Source organism: Tenrec ecaudatus, chromosome 15 (assembly GCF_050624435.1).
Source record: "Tenrec ecaudatus isolate mTenEca1 chromosome 15, mTenEca1.hap1, whole genome shotgun sequence".
Taxonomy (NCBI): domain Eukaryota; kingdom Metazoa; phylum Chordata; class Mammalia; order Afrosoricida; family Tenrecidae; genus Tenrec; species Tenrec ecaudatus.
In genome coordinates this window covers 36327906-36349978 of record NC_134544.1, presented here as the reverse complement: position 1 = coordinate 36349978, position 22073 = coordinate 36327906, and positions in this window count along the sequence as shown.

The window sequence follows — 22073 nt, the reverse complement described above, 5'->3', positions numbered from 1 at the left end:
GAAGTTTTGGGAAGGAGAAGGGTTGCTGCGAAATCTTTGCCTCTGGTTCTGACTGATCAGGAGAAAGAGCATTGAGTGGAAACATGCCGTGCTTTGAAAGAACAGCGCCGAAATGACCCAAACTTTTTTCCAAGGTCATTACTGGTGATAAGACATGGTGCTATTTGTATGACGCCGAAAGCAAACATCAATCAAACCAGTGGAAGACACCATCATAACCTCACCTCAAATCTCTCATCAAGTGAAATCAAAGATCAGGAAGATGCCCATTTGGTTTTTTGTGTGTGTGTTTGTTGATGTGAGGGGGATAGTGTATTTGGAGTTCATTCCATCAGCTCAGACTATTGATCAGCTTTCTATTTAAGAGTTCAGAAAAGATTGTGTAACACTGTGTAACAAAAAAAGACCTGATTTGTGGCAGATGGGCCACTGGTTTTACTACCATAACAATTGATGTGCTCATGCAATGAGCCAGTTTGGGCAAAAAAAGAGCAATCACCTTATTCACCTGACCTCACTCCATGAGATTTCTTTTTGTTTCTGGGAATGAAGAGGGACATAAAAGGATAGTGATTTAACAACGTAGAAGAAATGAGGGAAAAAATGAGGGAAGTGCAGTCAGCCATCCAAAGAGATGACTCTGAAAAACTTTTCCAAGAATGGAATCATCAGGTTCAACAAATGTATTAAGTGTAATGGAGAGTACTTTGAAGGTGATTAAAGTTGTTTTTAAAATAAATTTAAATACATAGCTTTGAAAAAAATCTTTTTTGGGGGTAGTATCCTCTCATATATGTATCTTGTGTGTGTATGTGTGTGTATACACACACTCACATCAAGAAAGTAAGTCAGATATATTGTTCAAATTCATAGAAACTTATAACAAAATCATAAAAATGTGAGTTTACTATTTTTTGTTTATTTTGTGGTTTTTTTTGTTTTAATTTTTTTTCCTAAAAAGCTAGCTACCAGCTTGTCAAGGCAGTGTTTTCTCCCACCTAACCATCCCCCAAAGAACCATGCACTCATCCATGTATACCACTGGCAATGCATAGTTATGACATTCCTGAGAGATTCATGTTATACTTCTGTGGGGTTTTTTTTGCGTTTGGGGAGCAAAATGAATTCTGAAAGGGTCAAGACAAGATATCAAAGTGGATGGGGTATGGTTTTCCAAACACATTCTCATAGGACAGAACAAACCATTCCTTGGTAAACTTCCCTGGCCCTTTTCCTCACCTGCTGTTTGCCATTTTCTTAAAAACCTCTTCCTAATAAACCCCTATGATAATTCTGTGTCTTTTGAGAAAATCTATTGAGAATACTCCTTTAGAATCTGAAAAAAAAAACAACACAACAGCTTGCCATTACTTTCTGAGCTGATCTCTGTCTTGAAGTTAACTGGCTAAGAAGATTGCTTTCAAAGACACTGTTATGATTGGGCCTTTTAAAAACACAGCACAATAAAACTGAGACAAGTGAAACACTGGAATAATTTGTCTGCAGCCATCCACTGATCACAGAGTTATGATTGAACACACTTTGTTTGGAACCAATAATCATGTCTGGACTTGACCTAGTAGCGATACGTGAAGTTTGTATTTTGGCTTTTGTGGATGCATTATCATTTTCTTCAAATTCAACCTGATTTACATATGAACAAATGAGGCTTTGATCCACAGTCAATTCCTGAAGATTTTTGGATCATGATATTTAGCTTCCTCCGGATGAAGCCATTATTATTCTAGTGCATTCCATCTGGTAAAGTCCACTTATGCAGATGCCATTGATGTTGTTGTTGATAAAAATATTTGCAATGACAACGTCATTGCCTTGCAAAATTCTATCAGACAGTTCTAATTTTCTCTCCTACCAACCAAGACAGTATATTCCAATTACAGATACATTGGTTTTGTCTCCAACTCCTGTATTCTAGTCACCTAGAATCACCAATGCCTCTTGATTGCATATTCGATCACATTGGTTGAGTTCTTCAGCTTCTTCATCATCAGCTTTTGGAGTTCGTGCATAAGTTTGAATAATCATATTAACTGCACTTCCTTATAGGACTATAGCTCTTATTCTATTGAAGAAAGCATTGTATTTCAAGATAGATTTTGAAATGTTCTTTTTATGATCAATGTGACACCGTTCCAGTTTAATTTGTCATTGATGCTTAGTAAAAAACACACAAACTCAAAATGTTCATTACCAGCCCACTTCTGCTCCAGAATATCTAGGATGTTGACCTGTATGCATTCCATTTCATTTTTATGACTTCCAATATCCCTGTATTCAGACTCTGTGCATTTCACCTTATTAATGACTATTAATGGATGTTGCAGCTATTTCTTTTTATTTTGAGTTGTGCCCTCTCAGCATATGAAGGTTACTAAAAATTTCATCCATGTTATTAACTTTGATTCTACACTGAGGTATAAGTAGCGCCGCAGTTGTACTTTTATTCCCTTTTGAGTTGAGAAGATTTGGTGGCATAGTAGTTAAGAATTGGGCTACTAGTTACAAAGTCAGCAGTACAAAAGCTCCACCCACTCCAAGAGAGAAAGACAGGACTGTTTACATCCGTAGAGAGTTACAGTCTCAGAAACTCACAGAGGCAGTTCTCCTCTGTCCTACAGGGTCATGATGCATAGGCATTCACTCAATGGCAGTGAGTTTGTATTTATTGTTGTTTTTGTTTTGTTCCAGTTTTCAAGCTGAGGGACTCATTTTCTAATACTATCTCTGACAATGTTCTGCTGCTAGTCCTAATGTAATCCTCCCAGTATGTTCTTGCTCTGAAAACTCCTTCACAATCAACTCATCACATGTGGCACCAATGGTATGTGAAATATAGGTGGCATAGCTTACAGCACCATGCAACTTACAGCACCATGCAACTACCACACCGTGTGTGTGTGTGTCTGTGTGTGTGTGTGTGTGTGTGTGTTCTGCTCTTCTGTAGAAACTTGACTTAGTCATTCCTTCTGTGCCTTCTTCCTTCTAACTTTTCACACTTCCCAATAGGGAGAGGGGGAGAAAAGGGGGGGGGGATATATACATATTAGAAGAGAGAGAAATTTCACTATCGCAGTCTGAGTCTTACCAAGCTAGTTCGAGAAATTGCATTCACGAACAGCATGAAAACATATTGTCTGGATGAAGGTAATTTAATTCCACCCAAATTTGAGTGAGGGCCCTGGCTGATGAGGTGTTAGCCTCTGTCAAAAGAGAAATGACAGTTGGGGGAAGTGACCAGGTCCTCAGCAGAATCTCCACATTTCCATAAGAATGCTGTGACTTAGTGATTTGCAGAGCACTGTAACCTTGCCTTACAGATCCCAGGAAGAAACAAGCAACAAAAACTGTGTAAACAGATAGAGACAAAAGGAAATCACTCCCCCCCACCTCCCTGCCTGCCTCCTCCCTGTCTCTGCGCAGTAAAAGGAGAATCTATTGTGCATTCAGGTGATGTGTTTGGAACCTTTCCAGTTCTGGCTCCTTGCTGCCAGACTGCACCAGTCAGGCCGGGCCAAGTGACTGAGAACAACAGCACATTTTCCAATGTCTGTGAAACCTATTGTTGTTCACCATGTCACGCCGTGGTCAGTGGGAACAGCAGACACAGCAGCAGACAACTCGTGAAAGGGCTGCTGCCCCCAAAGCAAATGAGTGGCTTATGTGGTCTGTGTCAATGAAATTCTAAAAAATCACTAAAAACTTTTACGTGCGTCATTACTTCTTATTTGCAAGCAAAAAAAAAAAAAAAATAGTGCCTCATGACCAGTATTCTCTGTGGTCACTGTCTGTCCTATCTATCTCATATATATCATTGTCTTTTCCCCCAAGTTTAATCATTTGGTGGAAAAAATTAAACATGTATATTCTTTAGGATCACTGTATATAGCAATTTGATAATGAGATAAAAGAAAGTTTGTAAAGAAATAAGTATTTTGTTCCTATAGAAGGCCATGTGGCAGAAGAGGCCCTCTGGAGTCATAATTCACACTTAATATATTTAGTTTCCTATTTGAGTGAAAATCCATGTCTCTTCATAATATACTACATGGCAAAAGCCAACACTCACCTGTCAGTTTGATTTGTTGTGTATGCCCTTGCATGTTGCTGTGATGTTGGAAGTCATGCCATCTGTCTCTCAAAAACCAAAAGGGTTATCCACGGTGGGTAGGCTTCCTCATGCTTCCTTACTCAGACAAAGAATAAGGAATAGAGTGCTTAGTATAAGACCATATTTGATTTCATGATGGAAGGCACACAAAGCCCAACTGAGGAGGAGCTCTCTCCACAAAATCAATTTGACCTTATGGACTTCAGTGTAGTAAAGCTTCATTTGCTGATGGGCATGACTCAAAATAGGAATAAACAGTCACGAGCATCCATTCAGAATTACAATGTGGACTGTAAAAAGTTGAATCAAAGAAAGTTGGAAGTTGCCAAATATGAAGTGAAACCTATAAAGATCAATTTCATAGGCGTTAATGAACTTAAATAGACTGGGATCTACCATTTTGAATCAGATAATCATATGGTTTACTATTCTGGAAATGAAAAATCAATCCATCACACTGATCATCTAAAAGAGTATTTCAAAATCCATCTTGAAGGACAATGATGTCTGAGAGAGGATAATGTCTATAAGCCAACAAGAAATTCCAGTTAGTACAATTCTAATCCTGATTATTATTGAACTATAATTTACCGATCAACCACGCTACCAATGATGACAACATTGGGGATTTTAAACAACTTTTGCAGTCTGAAATTGATCAAACATGAAATCAAGCTACACAAATAATTACTAGTCACTGGAAAGTGTAAGTTGAAAGTAAAGAGGAAGTAGCACCAGTTGGAAAGTATGGCCATAAAGATAAATATTTAATTGGAGATCACATGACAGAGCTTCGCAGGACAAATGACATCTTTATTGAATATGAATTTTTTTCAACATGGACTTGAGTATACTGATGGATTTTGACAGATGAAATACCTAGAAATCAAATAGAGCACATCTATGGAATGAATCAGTAGAATAGCTCAAATTCATCAATCAGAAGAAGGTCAGAGGTGAAATTAAAACTGAAGAAAAATGAAACAAATCTATGAAAGCAAAAAGACAATTTTGAATATAGCCTACCTGAATTTAGAGATGGACTCAAGGATATATTTGATGCATTGAATTTGATACTAATAACCAAAGCCAGACAAGTTGTGGATGGACATAGTTAACATCAGACTTAAAAAAAACCAAAGGTCATTAAAAAGACATGGAAGAAATAAAGAATCACCACAACGGATGTCAGAAGAGACTGAATCTTGCTCTAGAAAGTAGAGATGCAAAAGCTATAGTGAAGTAAAATTGCTAAACTGAACATTTCAATGAGTCGCATGGAAACAAGGTATTATAATGAAATGGGCAACAGCTTATATATATCATATTGAATGAAGGGGGGAAGTGCAGAGTGTAGACCCCAAGCCCAAGTGTCGGCCACTGGAGATCCCCTCACAGAGGGGTTTAGGAGTGGTGACGGGTCAGTCAGGGTGCGATGTAGTACCGATGAAGAACACAGCTTTCCCCCAGATCCTGGATGCTTCCTCCCCCCAACTACCATGATCCGAATTCTACCTTGCAGGACTGGATAGGGCAGAGATTGTACACTGGTGCATATGAGAGCTGGAGGCACAGGGAATCCAGGGTGGACGATACCTTCAGGACCAGGGGTGTGAGTGGTGAGGCTGGGAGACTGGAGGGTGAGTGGGTTGGAAAGAGGGAACTGATTAAAAGGATCCACATGTGACCTCCTCCCTGGGAGATGGACTGCAGAGAATGGTGGAAGGGAGACTCCGGATGGGGCAAGATATGACAAAATAACAATCTGTGGATTACTAAGGGGTCATGAGGGAGGGGGGAGCGGGGAGTGAGGGGAAAAAAAAAGAGGACCTGATGCAAACGGCTTAAATGGAGAGCAAATACTTTGAGAGTGATTAGGGCAAAGAATGTGCGGATGTGCTTTATACAATTGATGTATGTATATATTTGGATTGTGATAAGAGTTGTATGAGCCCCTAATAAAATGTAAAAAAAGAAACGAAAAAAATGATTAGGGCAAAGAATGTACAGATGTACTTTATACAATTGATGTATGTATATGCATGGATTGTGATAAGAGTTGTATGAACCCCTAATAAAATGTTTATTAAAAAAAACCTAAAGAAAAGAACATCCCTGGCATTTCTCAAGCCGAAAGAGCTGAAGCATTGAGTTACAATACTAAAAGATTATATGGGCATAATAGTGAATAATGGAGAAAATATCAAAAGAAGATGGAAGGAGTCACTCTACCCAAAAAAAACGGAACCACAGTAACCTATTTCAGGAGGTTGCCTTTGATGGCTAACTGGCAGCACTGAAGAGGAGGTCCGAGCTGCACTGAAGGCACTGACAAAGGAGACGACAGAAGCCTTTAGGCTGCCAAGGAAACTTCAAAAACCGAGGCAGCGTGGAAGGCACGCGCCGCCTATGCTTCACAATTTGGAGCTGCTCCTTGCAGCCCATTCCAAGGAAAGGTGACCCAACAAAATGTTAAAGCTATCCAAATATGTCATTAATTATGTGGGCAAGTAAAATTCTGCTGAAAATAACTCAGAAGCAAGATCAAAGACGTGATAAAAAATCTTCAAAAAGTGTTACATTTCAATAAAAAAGAAAACAAAAGGCCCCAGAAGTGCATTAGTGCGGAACCCTGGTCACCAAGTAAAGCTTGACATCGTCAAGGCTTCGTGTTACCTTGAAACACAACCAACGCCCACAGAAATAGCAGTGAAGAAATCAAATTTGCTTTGGCAAATCTAGTGGAAAAGATTTCTTTAAAGTGTTGAAAGGCAAAACTGTTACTTTAAAGATAAGGTGCATCGGAACCAAGCTGTGGTATTTTCCATAGCCTCAAATGCATCTAAAACCTAGACAATGAGTGAACACCTGGAAGAAGCGATGGATTTGAGTTCTGATGCTGACTGAGAATATTGAATGTGCCATAGACCACCAGAAGAGGATATACATTCCTGTTTGTGTACAACCGGGATGCTCCTTGGAAGCGAGAGTGGTGAAACACCACCAATGTCACGAAGGACCCCAGTGAAGAAGGACGTCCTCTGGACCAAGTAGAGGGGCGCACAAAAAAGGGAAAGAGCATAAAGATGATGCAGTGACTGCAGCCATGAGACTAAGCAAGCAAAGCACTCTGTGAAGTGTTGCAGTACCAAGCAGGGTTGGGTTTCTTGTACATAGAGGAGCTATCAGATGCAGACGACTCAAGGGCAAATTAGAACAGCGTAGCACAGTATTCTTCTTATTGTTTAAAAGTGGCAAAGGTCTCAGTGTTTTGTAATCGAGAAAACACCTCAAAAAGATTAGTCAAATCTAATTGGTCCTTCTGAGAGAAAATGTTTGAATTATTCTTCAATGTTAACAGATTTCATTCTCTTAAACTATGCTTCCTTGTCTATACCATGAGCAAATGTCTCTCAAGTAATTATGGATTCAAATATGGAAAACATTTTATTAAAAGGCTTGCATTTTTGCAAGTGTGTTGAAGGGTTTTGTTTTGTTTAGAAATCTCTTCTTTGACCCCTGCGACCTCCTGTTGAATTTGGAGCAAGAGAAGAAAGCAGACACAGGAGACAGTGGAAGTTGAAGCTATGGCAAGTCAGAGCACTTTCCCGAGTAAGAAGAAGCAAACACCATTTATCGCTGCGCTTCCTGACAATTTAGTTATGCATTTCAAATGTTAAATTATTGCATCCTACTTTTCCCCCTATTGTCTTTATTTCACTTAATTTAGGTTTCCTATGAAAAATGAAACTCCTTAAGTACCTTGATATTGTGACAGGTACAATAGCAAATTCAGCTGAATGAGAAACAGCTTCAGCACTTAATTTATGAATTGCAAAGTCCCAGGCAGCATCAGTCACACTGGTCACAATGGAATAGTATTACTCAGGAGCGAGCATTGCGGTGGTCTTGACTTTACTTAAATGTGGGTCAGCCAATCAACCAAGCACTATGACCACAGCTTGAGCAATTACTTACATAGCACAGTGATAACACCGATGGAGAATCACCCCTTCCTGCCATCCTTGAGATAGATGCTTTCATGAGGCCAGGACACAGAACTTGCCAGAGAAAAGCCTCCTTGAACTGTGTAGAGTTGTTGAAGGTCTCAGAGGTAGCTCCCCAACTGCCTAATTGGTTTTCTAGGAGTGATGCGTGTGCACATGTTGCCTTTCCGAGGGGTAGATTCATGAATATTTGGCATATCGGTTCTGCATATTTTCCAAGTTTTGATTTAGAATAAGAGATCACGAATGTCAGAAGTTTTGGATTACTTGTCACTGACAGTTGACCAGTCAGACTTAAGAAACTTCTTTGAATGCTTCATTCTCAGTGTTGCTAATATGTCTTAATTTGAAAGGAGAAGGGTGCACATGGAAGGGTTGTTTGTGACCTGCTTCTGGTTCCTCGGCTGCATTCCCCCCAGCCATAAGTAGGGAGTGTGTTTCTGAAACTCAACCACTGACTAGGTTTCCACAATTCAGTTAGCTAACATCCTTTAGACATAGTTGTGATGTCTTGATAAGTGTTCTCTCTTTTACCTCTCTGGGTTCTAATACCCATTACAATGGCTACACAGAACACACAGACAAAATTCATTAAAGGATTTATTACAGAAGTTAATAGACTGTAAGCACAGAAAAAAATGCTGAGGGTAAAGTTGTTTATTTAGCTTTGTAACAACTTACAAAGTCTTTCATGTCTTCTAGTAAATGCCCCAAGAAGCCTACTTTACTGCTGTAAGCCTCAACCAGAGGCATTCCTCCAACACAAACTCAATGGGTCAGCAAACCCAGTTCCCTACATTAAATGTTGAGAGCACCCCACTCAGTATGTGTCAGCCTGTAGGCTCTGCACTCCACTTCCCTGAGTGAACAAGTCCAACTTTCCCTTTTAATTGCCCAGATGCACCCCACATCACAAGCGCCAGCTTCCTCCACAAAAGCACTCAACTTAATTGCTCCTTGGGCTGGGAAGTTTGTCACTCCAATCCTTGCTCTGGCTTCTGGGTTTGCTGCTGGATCTCTTTAGATGTTATTGCTCTCTTCTGGATCCGGGGTTTGGAGAGGGGGTGTCACTGAGCAAAAAACTTGGTTCCAGGGCCATCACTCCACTCCTGGCTTTTCAGAGGCTTCATTTTATACACAGCAGAATGATATTTCAGAGATTTTTTTTTGCCCCTCACAATTACTCACAGGGGATTACTAGCAGTATCTTTCATCAGCCCTCACCTTACCAGACCCATGCAGGGAGCGTTCTATTTGTAAGAATTAGAGACTTTGGTTAGAAGAGTCAAATTAAATAATTGACTGTCACTGCATTAGCCATCAACACCTAAGTGCAGGAATTTTCAGTGCCTTCAATTTTATAACTTGGGGAAAAACTAAAAGTATTTTTTAGACTATCAACACTCAAGGTCTTAAAGTCAGTGAGGAGACAATTACTCATGATTTTCATAATAGAGAAATATACTTTCACATAACTCTTAAAGCATTTTATGTGAAAATAACAAATACAGCCCACTCACTGAAGTTAAAAAATGGGGTTGGGGGTAGTAAAGGATCAATTTAAGGTGGTAGAGTAAATACTGAGAAATTTTCTATACTCAGTTTATAATCACTTATATTTACTTTAAATGCATTAGAAAATAACAATGTGACAGTCAAACGGAATGTCCAGTATGAGGAGGCTTCAAAGTTTATGAGTAAATTCATATCTTAGACATGAATCAGGTCTGAGCTCTTTAGTCAGTAACAGTAAATAATTGCAACCACAAAGTTGGTTTTCATCATACTTATACATACTTGTAGTAATGTGACATCAAATCATGGACCCAAATGATTAGTTCTGTCTGATATGTCTTTCAAAAATATCACAGTGATTATTTGGTTAACCAAACTTTTTTAGGACATTGAACTTTTCTACTGTCAGTACAAGTCAGAGAATCACAGGGCAATGGCCGATGCTTTTCTTTAAGGTTATGAGTTATTCAGTGAATTAAACATTCTGTACACTGAGGATTATATTTACTTTGTTTCAAAATTTAGTGTTGAAAATCTTAAATACGACGATTACCTTTCTCTTTGTGCTTAAATATGGAGTCTGGTGAACATCACTACCTTTTTGCCTATTTATTTTTCAAATGTAGGAACAATAGTCATTGCTTTAACTCAGCTTAGAAGACACAAAAGGTGGTTGGGCCTGTCGGCTTCGCTCTCCAACACAGAGTCTAGAGAGTACACTTATTCTAAGTGTAAATTCTGCTAATATCACACTTCCTCTTTCCTCTTCATCCCTCTTGTCTTTATTTTTCAATGCTTTATTCTTCACAAAAATGAAATCTAAAACAAATCTAATCAATTTTAGAAAATCAATTAATATTTTTAAAAGACGTATGTGTGCGTATCTGAGTTTAATCATGGGATAATCAATGTGCATGACAGGTTCTGCATCTGATGTCTCTCTGCCTCCTATCTTCAGGGAACTGGGCTTAGGGAAAAGAAATGCGCACACTGTATGGGAGATAATTTGAAAGTGAAATGTCTTCCTCTGGTTTCCTGTATCACACTTCACTTACAGTGTACTCCCTTACTGCTTTGGCCGAGATCTCGGTTGCTCTGAAGCAGAAATATGAAAAGAAAAGCAAACAAATGAATACCAAGTCTGTTTTGGAAGAGTTTTATCATTAAAATATACGTTTTTAACTTAAAATTATGGCCAGGAGACATATTGGACTGCTAACCACAAGGTTAGCAGTTTGAACCCACCAGCTTCTTAGCTGAAGAAAAATGAGGCTTTCTAATCCTGTAAAATTTAGTCTCAGAAACCCATCAGGATAGTTCTACCCTGTTCTAATGGGTTACATGAGTTGGAATTGACTCGATAGCAGTGAGTTTGAATTTTTTGAAGTGAAAACACACCTGGGACTCCTTTGATACTCATCTGCCTGACACGTTCGCTGAAGACTAAATGAGTGCATAAGCAATTGTGGGGAAGAAAACAGATGTGCCCAGCTATCAAAAGCCATAGAGTCTGGGATCTTAAACGCTTGAAGTTGAACATGTGACCATCCAGCATGTCTGTGTGCTCATGAAGTGTCAATAAGATCAGGTATCAAATATCCAAAATAAACAAGTATATATAGATGCAAATACGTGAGGTTGGAGTGGAAATCTAAAGCCCATGTGCACACAATTGACATTTCCTCACAGATGGGCCATAAGTAAGGGTCTATTCAACGATGGTGCAATATAGAACCAATACAACACACAACATTCCTCTATTTCCTGAATCCTTCTCCCTGCCCACTTTCATGACCCAGCTATACCTTACAAATACAGCTAGATAAGAGTATGTACATTGGTACATATATGAGCTCTCAACACATGCAATCCAGGACAGATAAGCCTCTTTAGAAAACTAACGGGAGTAGTAATACCATGAAGGGTAGGGGAAGGGTGCGTGTCTGAGGAGGGAAGGTAGAAAGGGGGACTGATCACAAGATTGGATATATAACCACACCCACCCAAAAGGGATGGATAATAGAAATATGGATGAAGGGAAATAATGGACTATATAAGATATGAAATAACAGCAACCATATATAATTGGTTAAGGGTAAATGAGGGTGGGAGGGGGGATAGGGGAAAGAGGATCCAATAGGAAGGGCTCAAGTAGAAAGAAAAGGTTTTGGAAATGATGATGGCAATATATGTACAACTGTGCTTAACACAATTGAATTATAGATTGTTATAAGTGCTATAAAAACCCACCAACAATATTATTGGGAAAAATTCAACTAATAAAATATACTAATTGAATATACATTTGACTGGAAAGGAACACAGATAAAGGCTGCCTGCATCTTTACAGATTTGGTCTCTGAAACCCTAAGGAACAGTTCTTTTCTGTCCTATAGGATAGCCATGAATCAGATTTCATAAATGGTAATAAATTTGGATTTGGATTCCATAATTCCTTCCTAATAACAGAGGCTTGAAGAACAATTTCAACTGCAAGGAAGAGGGATGAAACAGGGGACATTACAAAGGACCCTAATGAAATCAAAGGATAATTTCACAACACTATGAAGACCTGTACTCCAATGAATTCAACAACTTGGAAGACATGGACAAATACTTGGAAAAACAATCCCTCCCTAGACTATTCTGGATGCACATGAAGAACCTCAACAGGCTGATAGCAATAGAAGAAATAGACAAGTTTATCAAGGGATTATCAACCAAAAAATTCCCTCCGGCCAGATGGCTTCACGGGACAATTCTTCCAAGAATTGAGGAAAGAATTATCACCAATCCTACACAAGCTCTTCCAGAAGGAAAAAGACAGAAAACACCAAAACTCTTTCTATGAAGCTAGTATAACTCTGAGAACTAAAGCGATCAAGGAACCCACAAGAATTGAGAACCACAGACCAATATGCCTAATGAACATCAATGCAAAAATCCTTGCCAATAGAATACAAAAGCACATATATATGCTTTATATATAAAAAATAATTCACCATGACCAAGTAGGATTTATATAAGGGATGAAGGGATGGTTCACCATATGAAAGATCATTAGTATTATTCACCACATGTACATGAAAATTATAACAACTACATGATAATATCAATAGATGAACAAAAAACATCCAACACCCATTCCAGTATAAGACACTTGAGAAGATAAGAATGGAAGGAAAATTCCTCAATATTATATAAGCTATGTATGAAAAACCAACAGCCAGCATGATAATCAATGGAGACAAGATGAAAACAACTCCACTGAAAAAGGGGACCAGACAAGGATGCCCCTGGTCGCCACTCCTATTCTGGAAGTCCTAGCTAACAATATAAGATAAAGAAAAGATATCAAAGGCATTCCTCTGGGGAAGAAAGAGGTGAAACTATCATTACCCACAGACGATATGATTTTATATATCAAAAATCTCCAAAACTCCATAATTGGAGTGTTGGAAGCTATAGAGGAATATGGCAGAGTGGCAGGATACAAGATCCACAAACGGAAGTGTATCAGTCTACTATACACATCAGACAAGATTACAAAAGAGGTGGTTAAAAAGGTAGTACCCTTTATAATAGCCAAGCACAAATTGAAATATCTAGGAATACACCTGACTAAAAAACAAAAGATTTGTATGAGGAAAACTACAGAACACTATTGCAAGAAACCAAGAGTGACCTCACCAAATGGAAGAATATCCCATGCTCCTGGATTGGAGGACTCAGTATAGTAATGATGTCAGTTCTGCCCAAGGTACTATATAAATTTAATCCTATCTCTATATGAATACTATCATCCTTCTTCAAAGAATTCAAAACACTGATTACCAACTTCATATAAAGATGTAAGAAACCCAGACTTAGCAGAGAACTCTTCAAGAAAAAGGACAAAGTGGAAGGACTTGCTCTACCTGATTTTAGCACATATTATGCAGCCACGGTGTTCAAAACGGTGTGGTAACTGTATAACAGAGATATTCAGACAAGTGAAAAAGAGCTGAAAACCCAGAAATAACAATATCAGAATACAGACAACTGATTTATATGAGGGCCCAAAAATATCAAATGGGAAGTGGATCCCCTATTCAATAAGCGGTGCTGGAAAAAATGGAATTCTACCTGCAGAAAAATGAAGCAAGAACCTTATCTCACTCCATTCACAAGAATAAATTCAAGGTATATCACAGACCTTGAGGTAATATCCCAAATTACTAGAGCCATTAATGAGGGAATTGGGATAAGTCTGAGAACCTTGGCACAGGGAATACATAGGCTATCAGAAATAGGGAAGGATACAAATACAGAGGGTCACAAATAGACAAGTGGGATATACTGAAGATAAATCACCTGTGTACATCAAAAGAATTCACCAAGAGAGTAATAAGAGAGCCCACAGACTGGGAAAACATCTTTAGCAATGACACATCAGACAAAGGTCTTATTACTAAAATCTACAATACTTTGCAAGCTAACAATAAGAAAAAAAAACAACTAATTGGCCATAAGGAGGTGGGCAAAGGACTTAAACAAAAGTTTCACAGGGGCAAAAATCTGAATGGCCAATAAGCATATGAGAAAATGTTCCTGATCATTATCCATAAAAGAAATGCAAATTAAAACAACGATTAGACACCACCTAACACCCTCAAAGATAGTCCAATTCAAAAAATCAAAAAGCAACAAGTGTTGGAGGGGCTGTGGTGAGATACGAACTCTTGTTCATTGCTGGTGGACCTGTAAGTATGTACTGCCATTATGGAAATTGGTTTGGCGTTATCTAAAACAGATGGAAATTGAGCTACCATATGATCTAGCAACCCCCCTATTCGGCATATTCCCAGAAGAGGCAAGAAACAAACCATGGCCAGATATCTGTGCTCCAATGTTCATCATGGCAATTGTTCACAATTGCAAGGAGTTGTAAACAAATCAAATTTACATCAACAGACAAATGGATCAAAAAACTGTGGCACATACATAGAATGCAGTACTATGCATCCCTAAAAAGCAAATGAACACATGAAGCACATTGCTGCATGGGAAGAACTTGAGGAAATCATGCTAAGCGAAGTAAGCCATGCACAAAAGGACAAGTACAACATGAGTCCACTGAGGTAAGCATAAATACAAACAAACAAAAACGGGGCATAGAGGAAAATCTATTATATACGTACATCCATGGGGTGAGGTCCAGCAAATATGTCATGGGCCAAACCCAATCCAGGGATACATACTGCAGCCAACTAAGAGGGGGACAGAAAGAGAAGGGGAAAAAAGACGAGGTGGGAGGGAACAGGGCACTAAACCACCCAAGGGGAGAGTATTGTTCATATCTTCACAGGAAAGGGAGAGAGAGACCATGTTGCAAACCTAGGCACCAAGACGTGAATAGAACATACCAGCACGTACCAGGGAATCAAGAGAGAGGTCTGTGGGGCTGTCCTCAATCCCAAGTATGTGAACAAGCCCCCCCCCCTCCACACACACACACACACACACGCACACACACACGCACACACACACACACACACACACACACACACACGCTCAGAAGAAGGTACTTCAGAGGACAGCACTGGGGCTATAGCTTGGGGAGAGGGATGCGTCTGATTAGAGGACACAGGAGAAGGTATAGGGGTCAGGGAGGGCATCCTGGTCCACCAAGCCCTGAGGTCAGTATTCCTGCTCAGAGCACATAGAGAGGATCACAGGGCAGGTCTCACCAGGAGACAAAGCAACCCTCATAGTGCTGTGGGGGACAACACAGGAATTGTGCCCAATCTGACCCCATCATGCTGGGGCAAAACGCTAAAGGTATGCAAAAGAGCAGCAAGGGCAGGAAAGTGATGAAATCCTCGAGGAATACAAAAAGTAGACTTGGGAGACAGACTGTGTCACCCCATCAAACTCAACTGGAAAACACCCTTAAAGGCCAACAGATCTTGAACTATTTACAGGCTTTTCCATTTCTGTCAGGGGCTTTCTTTTTTTTTTTTGGTTGGTCTTTAGTTCTTTTGTTGTTTTATTTGGATTTGCCTGGTTTTTTGCACTTCTTTGTGCATCTGCATATCTACCTACCAATGGTTCCTGGGGGATACAGGAGAAGGTGTGTGTGAGAAAGAGGTGGAGCAGAAAACCAACTCAGGGGCAAGGGAACAACAAATCAATAGAGAGAAGGGTATAGGATGCTTAGTGGGGCTTAACCAAAGGCAAATGTAGCAGTGAGGAATTACTAAACCTAAATGAAGACCAAGCCTGATGGTCAGATAAGAGGAAAGTACAAGGAGGCAACATATATTTATAGAGGTCTAAACAGAAGCGGTCTAAATACAAGCATGTGCATATGTAAATATATTTATATAATGAGAAGGGAATAGAGCTATGTTCTCATATCTATAGGTTAAGAATTAAGATTGCAAATTGACCTTGAGTCTTGAGTCAAATACTCCCTCAACACAAGAACACTTCGTTCTAACAACTTGACATTCTGTGATGCTCACCTTCCCAACACGATCACTGAAGACAACACGGTGCATAAGCAAATGTGATGAAGAAAGTTGATGGTGCCCAGCTAGTAACAGATATAGCATCTGGTGTCTTAAAATGGCTTGAAGATAAACAAGAGGCCATGTAGCTCAGTAGCAACAAAGGCCACATGGAAGAAGCACACCAGCCTGTGTGATCATGAGGTGTCTATGGGATAATGTATCAGGCATATAAGACCTAGAACAGAACCATACCCATTGTGAATGGGGTGGGGGCATGGAGTGAAGACCCAATGTCCACATGTCCACATGTAGACAATTGGACATCCCCTCACAGAGGGGTCACAAGGAAGAGATGAGCCAGTCAGGGTGCAGTAAAGCACTGATGAAACACAGAACTATCCTCTAGCCTTTGGTGCTTCCTTCTCCCTAATCTTATATCCTCAATTCTACCTTACAAATGGATTAAACCAGAACATGTGCACTGCTGCAGATAAGAGCTCACAACACAGGTAATCCAGAATAGATAAACCCCTCAGGGTCAACAATGAGAGTAGAGATACCAGGAGGATTATGGGAGGGTGGGGGAGAAAGGGGGAATAGATTACAAGGACTAGCCTATACCCCCATGCCATGGTGATGAACAACAGAAAAGCGGGTGAGGGGCAATGGATGATGATGTAAGATATGTAAACAATGATCTATAACTTATCAAGAGTTTGTGAGGGAGGGCAGGTGGGGGAGGAAAGAGGAAGAAATGGGGAGCTGATAGCTGGGCTCGAGTGGGAAGGGAATGCTTTGAAAATGATGGTGGCGGAATCTGTGCAAATACGCTTGACAAAAAGGATGAATGTATGGATCATGATAACAGATGTAAGAGCCTCCGATAAGAGTATTAAAAAATAATAATAAAAGAAAAGGAAAAGAGTTACAATCTGAGAAACTCACAGGGACAGGGAGTTCTGCTCTGTCCTATAGGATGGCTGTACGTCGACAGCAACTGGATAGCAATGAATGAGTTGAGATGTTAGAATTTAGAGTTTCTAGGTGGTACAAATGATTATATATTTGATTACTAACTGAAATGTTGGTAGTGTAAGCCCACTTGGACATCCTTCAGAGGAATATCCTGGCAGTCTGCTCCTAAAGACCAAACCATGTAACCTCTGTGGAGAGCAGTTCTACTCCAATGCACACATGGGGCATCCATGGGTCAGAGGCCACTCAGTAGTACTGGTGTGACTTTAGTTTATTTCAAATTAGCAGAGGAAATATGGTGCATGTGACCTAAAGTCATCATCCTTAGGGTATCTTGTCATTTTATAATAAAATTGTTTTAATCATGAGATCATGGAGGTTCAAGGATGTTTCTACTTAATTGCACACTAAGTTTAGACATTTGTACCACCACAGCTCTATATTATGTATAGTCCACTGTGATAGGTATGTTTATTGTGCCAACCTGGTCAATAAACACATATGGGATTAATTGCAGGGCAGAAAGATAAATGGCTTGCCACGCTTCGCCTTTTTTGTCTCTTCCTCTTTGATGATTGAACCAGTGTGTGACTGCCTTAGCTGGTTCTCTGCCTCAACTTTCAAACTACACTACCTGTGATATACCTAACCCATGGACTATATCACTGTAGTTTGAGGTTCCTTCAAGATCTGCTTCACCATGTTACTGGAGTATGCATCACCTGACCCAGGAACTGTCAGACCCTGTCACCTCGCTGACTGTTGGTGACTTGCCTTGCTGTTTGCTGCCTGTGGCCAGATTGCCTGAATTTCTCTACAGAGGACTCAGTTTTCCACTTCCTTGACTTGCACCCAGCAGCCCTGAAGACTTGAAGGACTGCCAGTGTTTTAGCTGTCTCAGAGAAGTGAGTTGCACTGAGCCGTTTGTACAGCTCTATAGACTAATTATTTCGTATGCTGTATATATCTATCTATATGAATATATATAAAATAATAAAAAATAAGAATGGTAAGGAGAAAGTACTTTATTCATATTTGTATATGTGGAAATTCACAGCATGCCAAACTCTTAGCATTATCAGAACAATAAGGACAACTTGTTTTCAACACTTTCATCTTTCTTTTATCACTACAGTGGAGACAAACAGTACACAGAACAATCCACAGCTTCCTTTACCTCGCCAGCCTCCCCATACATATATATCATAGCCCATGCACTCTGCCAATTGTCCCAGCCCACATGCACTTAACTGGCTGTTATGGATTGAATTAAGCCAATAACAGTTGCTGTCAAATTAATTTTAACCCACGGACACCTCATTCTTGTCTGAGAAAGCTGTGATCTGGAGGATTTTCTGTGGCTGTGACCTTTTGGAATTAAATCACGATGCCTTTCTTCTGCCTTTGGGTATAGTTGAACCACTAACCTTTTAGTTGGCAGCTGCGCATGTTAATGGATTGAATTATGTCCTCAAAAGATACATCGAAGTGCTATTCCTTGTAAGGATCAATGAGGATTGTGTAAGGAAAGTTGTTTGTTTTCCTGCTACAGATGTTACCAGTAAGGAAATAGTGCCGGAGAAGACTACTTGAAAATCCTAATGCTTTCTGAGTAAAACTTTATAAAAGTAGACAGACATGAAAATAGAGTCACACACAGGTATGTGACAGCCACCATGATACAGTAATTATGATAGCTTTATTGTGCCAATGTGGCCAATAGGAACATATGGGGTTAATCAGACTGCACTTTGATTGGCGGTCAAAGAGATAAATGGCTCTGCAAAGCCTGTCCCTGTCTCTCTTGCTCTCTGATGAGCTTCTGTTTTAGCTAGTTCTCCACGTCAACCTATGAGCTACAGTACCTGTGGGTCAAGTCAACTCATGGATCATGTTGCTAGAGATTGAGGTTCCTTTGAGACTGGCTTCACCATGCTGCTGGTGCATACATTGCTTGATCGTGAGGCTGGTGGATCTTGTCACATTGCATTGCTTGAGTTCCATTTTCCAACTGGGCCGCTTTGCTAAGCTCCCAAGCCAATGATTGTTGCTGATCCACCCTGCTGTTTTCAGCCTGTGGGCAGACTCTGCCTGCTTGCCTTGCTAGAGGGAGGACTCTATAGTCTACTTCCTAGACCTTGGCCCAGGCAGCCCAGAAGGGTGGAAGGGCTTCCAGTATATTAATTGTTTCATTAAGGAGAGTTGAATGGAGCCTTCTGTACTGCTTCATGGACTAATTAACTGTTATATTTCCTCTTGTACAAATCTATCTATCTATCTATCTATCTATCTATCTATCTATCTATCTATCTATCTATCTATCTATCTATCTATCTTCATAAGTTTCCTGGTTTTGTTTCTCTAGAAAACTCTGCCTAACACAGTAATGATGGAGGTAGATGCATCTACAATCAGCAAAGAGATCGCAATGATTGCTGACAGCCATCCCACTCTAGGAGAGAGCAATGGCCTACTGTTCTCTTGAAGCCCTCAGAAGGAATTGACACAATTGATGAATTAAACTTGGACTTTTAGTTTCCACAACTGTGAGAAAAACAATTTCTGCTTTTTAAAGTCATCTGCGTTTTGGTATCTGATTACAGAAGTCCTAGGGAATGAAGATACTAGCTGATAAACTAAATGAAACTAGAAAAAAATCAGGCTCAACAGAAAATAAAAAATAAAACAAAATCTCAACTGCATCGTTACAGGCTTTAGCACATGGACTCATCCTGCTAGGAGAGCAGAGTCATGCAATGTTTTTTTTCAGATAGAACCTCCTTGCCATCTTCAAAGCACTTGTCCTCATTGACCAGATTTTTCCTCAGAGTGACTCTATCCACTATGGCGTAAATGGTCCTACCTACCACTGCATGTGTATTCCCCCCATCACAAACCCTTAATGCATCTTAAACAACCTGATAGAGTGAAATTCAAACTCACAAGGTCACTGGAGTTGGTAGCTCGAATGTAAGCATAATATCCTTACTTTGCCATGTGGTATGGCATCTTTTGTTTCTGGCTCATACAAACGCTACATAACCAAATCAAGCACTGTCTTTCTGTTCACTTCAACTCACAGCAATCCTGAGGAGAAGTGTTGCATAGATTTTTCAAAGCTGGAATGTCTATGGCAGCTCTGCCAGCCACATTTTCCCCAGGAAAAAGATGGTTGGTGGGTGCAAAGAGTTGACATTTTGTTAGAAGCCAATATTGTAACCCCTGTGTTAGCAAGTCTACTTTGAGCCTACCTTGCTGCTGTTAGGTACCACCATTTAGGTTCTTATTCACAGGGACCCAGTGCACAAAAGAACAAAATACCGTCTGGTCCTGTGTCATGCTCACAATTGTTCTTATGTTTGGGCGCATCAGTGCAACCACGACGTCAGCCCAATCCACCCGAGGGGCTCATCTTCAGGCACTAATTCTGGCAATGCTCTGCTTCTTTTCAGGAGGTCTGAGTATCTGACAATGTTTCCATTTGCTCCATGTGATTTCTTGTGGCTAATCCCACAGAAGTGAACACCCTCTTCCTTCGTAGTCTGTACTGTGTCTGGAAGCTCCACTGAAACCTGTTCACTTTGGGTGACCCTGCTGGCATGTGGTAGTGGTGGCATAGCTTCCCGCACCATGGCAATACACAAGCCAGCACCGTATAGCAAATTGATAGAGAAGTGGTGGTTGACCCTATAGAGCCAAATGCAATTATCTTCGTTCAGGCCAGATACAGATAGATTTGATCAATTAAAGATTTGATCTGGCTCTACTGAAATAGTTTTCTAGTTTTTGTAAGTTTATAAATGTTCTTTTAAAAGACACACTGTGAATTTAGCATCTGCTTGCTCATGTTCTTTTTCATTTTCATTAACAGTGGCTTCCCACGTTAATGGCTTCCCAGTCAAGCAGTTCTGTGAGGGCCTTTTGGTCCACTTCATTTAAGGCTAAAAATGCCTCTGTTCATCACCATTTCAGACGGTTCTCTTCCCATCTCATCTAGAACTAAATGCAGTGTGTTTTCCTCAGTTATTTCTGTTTTCTACGATGATTAGTGATTCAAAAGGTGGCATTCTAGCATAATCAACTCTGGGCTCTGGGGCAATCATGAGGGGCAGTTTCTTAGAAGTGATCTGTCTGTGTATGTGTATGTGAGCATGTGTGTGCATTTCTACTGCTTTTTCTTCTCATGAACTCGACACTTCAAGCAAAGGGTCACTCTAATGTGGTGGCTGAATGCTCTCTACATGGGGAAAATTACTGCAAAGGTCACTGTCCTCTTTACCATGGTCAGTGTTACACATTGCATCGTATATTACCAAGAGATTTATGGAAGCCTAACCGCACACCAGTGAGGGTGAGTTGTTTGGAACCATGGTCTTTCAAAGTGTTCTCAGGTAAATTAGCATGAGGTTCTACTCTGCTAAAATAAATCTTGCTTCGATTTGAGTAGTATCTTTATAAAAGAGGAGAAAAGGCAGACAAAAAGACATGCAGAAAAACGCCCCATACAAAATCCAGGACAGAAACGTGGAGTTGTGCATCTTTGAACCACGGAGTCTTCAAAGAGTGTCAGGCACAGCAGAAGTGAACAGCCAGTGTAACCTGGAGCAGACTGTCCCCTGCTCTGAACAAGGATGACATTCTCATGTCTCTGCTTCCAAAGCAGCAAATTAATTCGGACTTCTGGTGACCCGGTGTATGCTGAACTCTTTAGAGCTCTCAAGGGCAGGATCAGTTGGGAGCAGATTACGTGGCCTGTCCTTTAAGGTGCTAATGAACTTTGGCCTTAACCAGTTGTGCCACCTAATGATGCTTCTTTTCTAATGTGCTACTTTGTTATAAACATGTAGAGCTTGAATATAGATGCCTTTGCTGGAGCCCTGTCCCTCATTGCAGCTAGGGCAGATGGACTTTATCAAAAGGCAATGGTGTCATAAAAGGGGGTGACATTGCTAG